This window comes from Myxocyprinus asiaticus, chromosome 10 (assembly GCF_019703515.2).
Source record: "Myxocyprinus asiaticus isolate MX2 ecotype Aquarium Trade chromosome 10, UBuf_Myxa_2, whole genome shotgun sequence".
NCBI lineage: Eukaryota > Metazoa > Chordata > Actinopteri > Cypriniformes > Catostomidae > Myxocyprinus > Myxocyprinus asiaticus.
In genome coordinates, this window is record NC_059353.1 from 51,079,593 (window position 1) to 51,090,960 (window position 11,368).

Consider the following 11,368-nt stretch of genomic DNA (forward strand, 5'->3'; position numbering starts at 1 on the left):
GAATGCTTGCACTCTTGCACGTGAATCCTTAACATGAAGAAAAGGAATGACAAGTCTGCTGTTTCTCGATCATTTTCAGTTGGAGATAAAGTGCTGAGGTTGTTGCCTTTTCCTGGATTAGCATTGTCAGCACGATTTTCTGGTCCGTGGAGAGAAAAAGTGAAACCGATTATGTGGTTAAGACACCTGACAGAAAACGTCAGAAGAGAGTATGCCACATTAATATGCTTAAAGCTTATCATTCAAGAGAGGACTCCCAGACAGAACACTCTACTAAAAGAGATGAAGGGTCTCTTGCATAGCCATTGCCTGTGAGGTGAGTTCACATTCTCCTGAGCATGTTGATGTTCGGGATGGTCTGAAGTTCCGTGATGTTCCGCACCAGTGTGCTAAATTGCTGAATTCTGAAACACTAGCAGATTTGTCTAATTTTCTTACATATCTTACAGCAGACCAGAAGGAATATATTGTCAATCTCATTGATAGATTTCCTGCTTTTTTTGATGATGTTCCTACTCAGACTAATGTGCTGTAGCATGACATCAATGTAAATAATGCACAGCCAATCAAACAACACCCTTACAGAGTTAATGTAATGAAGAGAAATGTAATGAGAAAAGAGGTACAATATTTGCTTGAAAAGGATTAGCCAGGCTTAGTAATAGTCCTTGGAGCTCACTGTGTCTTCTTGTCCAGAAAGCTAATGGTGCAGCTCGTTTTTGTACTGATTATCGCCGCGTGAATGCTGTACCAGATTGTTTTCCGTTACCTGGAAGATTGTATTGACAGTTTGTGTTCTGCGGAATTTGTCAGTAAATTAGACTTACTCAAAGGATACTGGCAAGTTCCTTTGACCCCTCGTGCTTCAGAAATTTCTGCTTTTGTGATGCCTGACCACTTTTTACAGTATAATGTAATGCCTTTAGGATTAAAGAATGCACCTGCCACATTCCAGAGATTGGTTAATCCAGTGTTAGCAGGAGTTCCGAATTGTAATGCTTACTTGGATGACTTTAATTTACTCATCTAATTGGCCTGAACATGTGTCCTTGTTGGAAACTGTGTTTAAGCGTCTAGAAGATGCTTCATTGACCCTGAATCTTGCCAAATGTGAGATTTGGAAAAGCTACTGTTACTTATTTAGGTAAACGGGTAGGTCAAGGTCAAGTTCGCCCTGTGGAAGCAAAAGTTTCCACCATTAGAGATTTTCCCATTCCAACAGAATTGCGAAGATTTCTGGATATGGCTGGAATTTTTCTTCTGTCGCAACTCTGACAGACATGCTCAGTCTTTCGAAGGCTTTTGTGTGGACTACAGAGTGTCAGCATGCCTTTGACAATATTAAGGCTTTGTTATGCAGTGCACCAGTGTTAGCTGCTCCAAATTTTTCCCTACCTTTTAAGTTGGACGTGGATGCCAGTAATGTGGGTGCTGTACTTATGCAGGAAGGATCTGAGGGTATTGATCACCCTGTTTGTTATTTCTCTAACAAATTCAATAAACATCAGGTTAATTATTCGACAATTGAGAAAGAAGCCTTAGCTTTGTTGTTTGTTCTACAAAACTTTGAGGTTTATGTTGGCTCCTCCAATCTTCCTGTAACTGTGTACACTGATCATAATCCACTTACATTCTTGTTCCGTATGTCTAACCAGAACCAGAGACTGATGAGGTGGTTTCTCATCATTCAAGACTACAATCTTGAAATCCGTCATAAAAAGGGAACCGAAAATGTTGTAGCCGATGCTCTGTCTAGAGTATAGGTATGTTTTTTTTTTATTATTGATACTGTGTATATATATATATATATATATATATATATATATATATATATATATATATATATATATATATATTTAAAAAAAAACTATGTTTTAATATAGATGTTTGTTCTTTAAGGGGGGAGGTCTTGCATCCCTAGAGCTGTGTTTTGTCAGTTGTGTTTTTCTCCCTATGTTTCTTCGCCATCACATCTCTCAGGACCTGTTATTGGACACTCTCCCTATCAATCATCATCTGCCACACTTGCATCATTCCTCCTGTGCACCAATCAAGAAGCGCTCCCAGCGTATTAAGACCCGGGTTAGCGAGGAACGAAGAAGATCACCAGATAGTGTCTGCTAGAAAATCAACATCCGTTGTTCTTTGTCTTGACTATTTGTTTGTGCTAAACTTCGATTGTTTGGTTTTTTGTGTGTTTTTGTTTTCTTTACTTTGTTAAACATGACTTGTTGTTTTCATTGTTGAGTTGCTGGACGTTCGTATTTGTTACTCTCTTCAACTGTTCATCCAAACTGGTCTACTTCAACACTTTCCCAGACCAGAGTGGAGTGGACAGTGAAGTACATCACGTGACCTCCATATTGCAATACGTAGTGGTTTGTTTGTATAGACACATCAGGTGAGGAGCGAGCACTACTCTTGTAGGTTTTGTAGCTAGTGTAGTTTAGATTTTTTTAAATTTTCTTTTCTGTGTTGTTGTTTTCATTTCTAGATAGGTAGGTGGGTTGTTGTTTTTGTTTGTTCTTTTCTTTGATTTGGCGCCGCTCATGTCCCTCCTCCCTGTATTCTGCAAACTGTTTTGTTTTGTATATATCGTATATAGCCACTCTGGGATTTCACTACATCAGAACGACTATTTCTTGCATATATATTTGTCACTTTTTGTAATAAACATCACTTGTAATTTTCATGGTATAGGCTTCTGTCTTATTCAATCCAGCACACTCACAGTTGGAGTTCCTGTGTCCCACATTATTTTTATGTACGTCCCTGCTTACCCCTAGCTTAATTGTAGAGGGACGTAACACCTTGCATTGTGGCAGTGGCCGGAGAGCTCTCTCAGAGGGAGGGTGAGATGAGCCTGCAGACTTTGGTGGTAGAGGGGCCCACCGTTTTTTGGTTGGTATCTGGGGGCTCGCAGCAATGGAGTGGGAGAGCTTTCTACCAGCATACACTAGTTCCTCCATTTTCACAGAGAAGCTCAGAAGTGGGGATGTTGATGAGAGGGAGAAGGTGTGTGGTGACAGAGACTGTGGCTCTGGTGTTTCTGGAGGCTGATGTATGTTGTTGTTATCTTGGCTCCCTTGGCTTTTTTCCAGGAAATCGTCCTTGGGTCTTGTATCTGTGAGAAGTTCTAAGTCGTCACAGTTTGACTGTAGTATGCTCTGTGTGTGGGGCTCAGCCCCATGTTGTTGTGTCTTCGCTGTGTTATTGTTGAATTTGTTGATCAAATGTCCATCCAGGTGCTGAAGTGCTATCCTATGGTCATCCTGACACTGCGGTGGTGTTTGTGTGCCATCCAGGTTGAGTGGATTTGTGCACATTGCAGATGGATGAAGGAGGGAGAAGTAGATATTATCCTTTAGCACTTTTGCACCAAGTTTGTTTGTGTGAAGGCGTTCTGATTTAAATAGTTCTCATTGACTCCAGAAAAGATTGAAGTTATCATTGTAGTTCAGTCCTCTTTTGTGCAGCCAAGTGTTTAGACTTGGCAACCGAGAAAACATATTTGTGCCTCGGGCTGGGAGCGGTCCACTGATAAACGACTGAACTTTCAATCTCCCAAGAGTTTCAAAGAGTTCATTGAAATCGCTCTTAAGGAGTTCTGACTGCTCTTTCCAAATATCATTTTTTATAGGCTGAGATTATTATAATTTATCGTAATCTATCATTAAAAAATTAGAAAAGTTTTCTTTACACTGATACCAAACACTTGACTCTTCTTGTTGTTTTTTTTTTTTTTTTTTTAGTTATAAGCCTTTAATTTTGGGTATGCCACTGAAACAGGAAATCTTTAAAAACACCTTCAGAGCTTAAAGGGTTAATATATGTTTCATAATATTCCATTCTATATCTAGTGTGCCAACTAGTGTATTGATCAATTAATCAGCTGTTATTTTGCCCATTTCAGATTATTGTTATTGGCTGGTAACATTAAAACACAATGATATTGTGCAACCACAAACCTTTTCCTAAGCAACCAAATTGGCCCGGTTGCTAGGGTGTGTAGAGTCACATGGGGTAACCTCCTCGTGGTTGCTATAATGTGGTTCTCGCTCTCGGTGGGGCACGTGGTGAGTCGTGCGTGGATGCCGCGGAGAATAGCGTGAAGCCTTCACACGTGCTACGTCTCCGTGGTAACGCGCTCAACAAGCCACGTGATAAAATGCATGGATTGACGGTCTCAGATGCGGAGGCAACTGAGATTCATCCTCCGCCACCCGGATTGAGGCGAGTCACTACGCCACCACGAGGATATAGAGTGCATTGGGAATTGGGCATACCAAATTGGGGAGAAAAAAAATAAATAAATTGCTGATTAATGCACAACTGTGACAGAATATTCGATATTAAAATCCTTGGCAACCGTAAACCACCTACAGTATATCTAGAGTGATGAGCTATATTACTTACCAAAATAATTGTTTTTTCTTCCATTTTTAATATTATTAAATGTAACTCTTTATGGCTTCCATTTTTAAAGCAATATGCAATGCTATTAAAATAAAGTAATTCTTAAAAATAAAGCTATAAGCCACTCTCAGGCACTCTAAGAGCACCCTTTTACCATGGTAAATTCACTGTAACAAATGTTCACCACTTTTTTCACCCTGTCACACTATAAATTCCAGGTAAAGTTCTTGTATATAGTGACTTTGGGTTTTTAGGGTCATTTTGTCAAATCAAAGCAGCTTACATTTGAAGCAGCCTCTTGACCCCTCCAGGGCAAAGGTCAGAGGTCAGTAAGGCCTCTGTTGAAATTCTTGCTTGTGTTTGAAGAGAGTCCCCTGAGACGGCATTATCTGAAGCTCTTTCACCAAGAAAAAAACATCCTGTGCTATTTGGAAATACTGCAGGTATGTCGACTTTTCTCACTTATTAGAGGGTATTTGCGCTAAAACCTTTATTTAAGTGGATGTAAATAATTCTGCGATAATTATAAATAATTTGCATACTTCTTACTTTTCCATACATCTTGTGCACTATATTCCAAGTTTTCTGAAGTCATACATTAGCTTTGTGAAAACAGATTTAAATTTACATATACACAAATCTCATTTGCGATGTTTATAAGTTGCCGTGTTGCAATCATTTACATGATGCACAATGATGTTAAAAGGCAACTTAATGACTTAAATTTTAGCCTGTTTTTCACTTCAGAAGACTTAAAATGTAGTCTTTCTTACAAGCAGGTCACTTTTATTTCACAGCTGTTCAGTGCAGAGATGCTTTATGTCAAAAAGGATGTAAAGCAGTTCAGAAACAATCCAGAAGAATAGACGCGTATCGAGTTCCACTGACACTCTGTAGTCACGCCGCTGGATGGTCGCAGAGCTTTCAAGGCAGGTCAGAGGTCAATGTAGCTCTGAGGGAAGCTCGAGTGGTGCTTCTGGAACACTGAGTGGGTCGCGGGGGTCGAGTTCTGCTCAGATCCGAACACGAGGCGTAATCAACTCTGTCATGGATGTTTTTTTTTACTCCATTCTTTGAATTAGAGAGAAAACTCCTTAAACAAAACAAGCTGGAAAAATCTTTCAAAGAAAAGTACTGGCATGTTCAGCCTTTAAGGTTTAGCATGTCGAGTCCTGAGGATAATCTGCTACAAAGGCATTAATTTAGCCATAAGCCAAGAGAAATCATTTAAAAGTGATTTTAAATACATTTTAAGGCCAGATACATACTTTACACGTAAGCACATATATGCACTATCCCGTTGTTTTTTCCTGATTTGCCATTATATATCTCTGGGTTTAAATAAGGTGGCTCCGAAAAACTGCTTTTGTTTTGTTCCCAATCATGTCAACTGTATCTGAGAAACATTTTATGTCTTGATACAATAAAGCAATCAAAAGTTATAGCATTACAAATATAATTGATCATAGTGTCAAAGAATGTCTCCAAGTGTCCAAAAGCCTCTCCAAACAAATAAAACATAATAATTGTACATAAGAACTAATTACACATGCAAACACAACAATGACTAAAGGTTTGTATAGCATGCAGACATGATTTTAGTAATGAGATTTCACAGAATGAGTTTCATTCTGTGTCATTTGAGTCATCATTGATCATCTCCTGGTGGTCATATGTAACATTGTGCTTCATGTGGATTATCTAATGATCTATGCATCTGATTATCTTGTGTGTGGACTTGTTTGAAAGATAATCACCTCCTCTAAATAATGAAATGTGATATTTTATGTTCTGTTTATTTTTCTTGAATTTATAAGCGAAAACGCGGCATATAAGCAACATCAACATAATTGTCAAAGACATATACTTAACTATTACTTGCAATAATTTTGTCTGTGAGTAAAACAAATTATTTAATTTTGAGAAATTTGACTCTCCATTCATGGCCTCGAGGAGTTAATTTCTTTAGAAAATGGTAGCAACAGGAATATGACCAATGTTCAAAAATAGTTGCAATAAAAAATTGTTTATTAATATTAATAATTGTAATAAACATTTCGTCTGCCATGTAAAATAGTTCATTAATCTAAGATATGTTTACTTGAGAACCAGATTGATGTAAGATATTAAGTCTTATTGTCAGAGAAATCTACCAAAATGTAGTAATGTTTATGCTTATAACAAGATAAAACTATTTGCCAATGGGGTAAGAAAAAAAACCTTGATTCAAAAGGAAAACATGTTTATTTTTCCAACCCCATTGGCGAATAGTTTTTTCTTGTTACAAGCATAAACTCCACCAAATTTTGTTAGATTTCTCTGAAAACAAGACTTAATATCATATGCCATTTTGCTTCTCAAGTCTTTTTGTCTTGTTTTACGAATGTTTTGGAAAATAAGACACAAATACTTGGAAGAAAACTATTTTTGCAGCGTTTACGGTTGCCAAGCAATGTAGAAACATGGTGCATTAATATAGAATATGTGTTCAGAGGTGTGTATTTACAACTGCTCGTGGCTCATCCAATAAGGAAATAACTGTGCTATGCAATCTTTGCATTGAACAACAATTATATGCATTGAAAAAGACTCCACATCCAATGTTAAGAAGCATTTGGAGGTTCTGTATGTTCTCTATATTTGTATAATACATGTAAATATGTTCTCTTTTTAATAAGTATTCTATGTATTATCTTCTATCATGAGTAACATTGTTTTTTACGACCCGTTAAGCACCTTTTTTTACTCAGCTACTGACAAATAGCAAGTTTCAGTCTGAGTTTGTGTTCACTAATGTTTAATAAAAGGGGTGTTAGTTGGTACTTATTATATTTAAAAATGAATGATTAGGTTTTCATCAAAATATGCAATGGGTAATCCAAAAGTAATCAGATTAGATGACCTAAAAAGTGTAATCTAAAAGATTACATAACAGATTACAAATTAAATGGTGTCATTTGTAATCAGTACCCGATTACATTTCTGATGTCATCTACCTTGAACTGCTCCGTACACAAACAGATCCATTTTATGAACTAATACTTCCCCAAAAAATTATTTTAGGACAATGACGCAAAGTAAAGAGCAGCTCAATTTTCCGAACTGATCCGATTCCAACTCTTCTGGTGTAATATAAAAATGCCAGTCATAGTTTAATGATAAGCAGATGAAACACATAGCTTATGACTATTGAATGTTTGAACATGTGGATACAATAATTGACAGCGTCTGTCAAAGCCAGTAAGTATATTGTGGATTGTAACCACTGAAAATAAAAGACGAAACAACACTACATGGTGTAAATATGATGATGGAGAAAGTTGGAGAAATGTTTAATGTAAACGCTGTTTATCAATGAAGAAGAAGCATTTTACTGCTGTTATACAGTACTTCCTCAAATTCTAATTACAATTCTGTATCCCACCTGCTACCTCAGTTCAAATATAAAAGGAGTTCTCATTTAAATTCTGAATGGAGCACAACTCCGGAACGCTCCATTGCGATTGTGTCGGTGAAATCAACATAAATTGCTGTGAAGGTGTTGAGTGAGCGTGTGATGTATGGGGGTCTGTAGGGGCCTGGTGTGTTGTTCTGGACTGCCACATCATAGCTGGACATATTTAAGACTCTCACCGGGGACAAACACCAGATGGGATTATGGGTCATGAAAGTACAGCTCACAGCTGACCTGCCAAAACTCTCAGATCAGCTCACCTCTGAGAAAACGGCATTTTCACTGTAACGGCTGATAACAAATTTCCTCCACTTGTTATCCTTAACCCAAAGTCAATAATTCATGAACATACCACCTGCACACAAACTTTCATGACCTAAAAATTATTAACATTATTTATTCATTTGGCAGAGGCCTTTTACTAAAGCATTTATAATAATTATCACATTGAGAATCAATGGGTTCATCCAAAAGCTGTAAAATGTTGCATTCAGAGGGTTTATATGGAGTTAGGATGAAAATAAGGTGCATTTCAAACTGTTCTGAGACCAGTGCAGACAGACAGCACACTGGAGGTTAAGTCATTCACTAAATAGGGAGCAAGGGAGCATCCTATAGCTCTCTATGCAGTTAAGTGCATTCACTCCTAAAATCTGATCAAAAGTTCAGTTTCAGGCTGCAGATGATGTTTGGATCACTCAACATGTTTGACAGACATGAGACAATGATAATCAGTACATAGATTCAGAATTTATAATGTATCCTTTTATTTTAACATGATTGACAGTGATTGGATGATGCTGGACATTACTTTGAATCAGAATTAATTATGCTAATTTCTGATGTAATGTCTGTAACATCTCAAAAACATGAATAATCAACACTCCTGGAAAAATCTGACTTTCTATAGCTTGGTGTTATTTAAAATTTCACAACTTAGTCCCGCTGTCCACATTTGAGAACATACATTTTTAGGAAAACTATTTGTTCTAGAAATGTATTTATGTATTGTTGCATGTTTATTAAGTGCTACTGGTTACAAATCAAAAATGGTAATGGAAAATGTACACAGCAGTCACGCTCGGGTCTCTGCTGGTTAATGAGGCTGAGATTAATTTCCTTTTGCTGGCAGGCTGGCACAGATATTGGGGGTAAGGCCACCGAAATCCATGTTTTTGAGGATTGTATTATTCATGCAGAACAAAGAAAGAAAGAGGCCTGTTTGATCCACATTTGTGCTGTCCAGAGTCATTTATTCATTACTTAACACTGACTGGAAGGAGACGGTCACATGTACAGTATTTGCGCTAAGTGTGCTAACTGAGCTAATTCAATTCATCCATAAATTGAAAACGATGTACAAAATGACTTTTCCCGTGTTTACATGCAGAGAATTGGCCTGTAACAGTCTTGGGGCGAACTTGTGAGCAATGAAAGTCAAATTCCTGTCAGATGAAGTTTTACTACCGTAACAGTTCTCTTGCTTTTACAGAACAAGAGCCGCTTGACTGATGTTGACATTGAAGACATCATTCTGAGCACCCTTCATTTACGTCTGTTAGTCTATTATGTTACTTGTTATGAAGCTGACCTGTGGTTGCTCAACTATAGATGTTTAGGAGGAGATCGAGGGGAAATAAAGATGAGTGAGATCTTGTGTGGTTTGACGCACATGTTGCGCTCCATGAAGTTGCTCTTGACTCTGAAATATTAGATTTCAAATGTGCTGCTTTGACTCAGATCCTGCAGGGCCGAGGAACGATGAAACTCTCAGTTTGCAGCTGAACATGATAATGCCATTTTTTGATCTTCACACTGAATTACTCAGCTTTAACTCTTCACAGATGCTCCAGAATCTCATTGCAGTATCATCATGACAGTATGGGAGGTCACACACCCGCCCACATATCAGGAAAATATGAAAAACATCATGTGATATCCAAGAGATTTAGCATGTATTGAGCATAAGAGACTCAGTCTTAGCCAATGCAAGATATTTCTGTTAAAATAAAATGAAATTATTGTCATCATTTGTCATTTACGCACCCTCATGTCGTTCCAAACCAGAGCGAGATCATTATTAACCAACATAAACCGGCCCTGGACAGCATGGATATTCAAACAATCCCCCAGTAATCAAAACAAGCAATTACAACCCCCCCAATATTTATTTATACCATGATCAATGGAAACATATAAATGCTTCATGCTGCAAGGTGTATTCAAGTAATTGTTTTATGTGAATTACATTTCAAATGTATTTTTGAATAATTTATTAGATTTATTTTTTTCATCAAATAGTTTATGATGTTTCCAGGAGTGTTGATTATTCATGTTTTTGAGGCGTTACAGACATTACATCAGACATTAGCATAATTAATTCTGATTCAAAGTAATGTCCAGCATCATCCAATCACTGTCAATCATGTTAAAATAAAATGATACATTATAAATTCTGAATCTATGTACTGATTATCATTGTCACGTGTCTGTCAAACATGTTGAGTGATCCAAACATCATCTGCAGCCTGAAACTGAACTTTTGATCAGATTTTAGGAGTGAATGCACTTAACTGCATAGAGAGATATAGGATGCTCCCTTGCTCCCTATTTAGTGAATGACTTAACCTCCAGTGTGCTGTCTGTCTGCACTGGTCTCAGAACAGTTTGAAATGCACCTTATTTTCATCCTAACTCCATATAAAGCCTCTGAAAGCAATGTATCAATGTGATAATGCACAGTAAATATAGGAGTGCACTTACTAATGTTAATGAATAGAATCGTATAGTGATAAAATAAAATATAAATATGCATTTTTTTAAAGCGGCATATCAGACAAGACTAGAGACTCCATTCTTTACACCCAAACAGGTTTCAGTGAAAATATTTGAAGATATTTCTTACCAGAGGCCCTTTTGTTGGCTCTGCGCCAGTCGAAGCATTTAACGGAAATCAGCGTCTTGTTGTTGTGTCACGCGACTCGGTGCGGCAGAAGTTTAACCCTTAAATGACAGTCTAGAGTCTTGTGAACAGTATTCAGCTGGTTTTTATGCATTTAAATTATGCGTTGCGTATAGTGAAGCCAAAATACTACGTCCACGCATGTGGACGCGGTGTCGGACGAGGTTAAACACAATCCAGAATTTGAGATGTGCTGGAAACGACATAAATCTCCTGTGATGCATGAACATGCCCTGTTGGACTCAACTAGTGAGAGTGTGAAAAAGATCCACAGTGATAAAAGTGCCTGAAGTTGAAGAAACACCCATATATTTAGGTATAAATAAAGCATGTACAATGCCATGCAGGTTTTTTTTTTTTTTTTTTAAACAGTTCATTTAAATGTCCCATCCAAACAAACTGACTCAACCAACAAATGTAAAGTTTGTAGCGTCACTACTTTAATCAGATACTCCCCAAACACTGGTCCTTTTTGGTCCCTTTGTTTACTACTCAAATGTGGATATGAATGAATTTCCTGCTGTTCACAAAGAGAA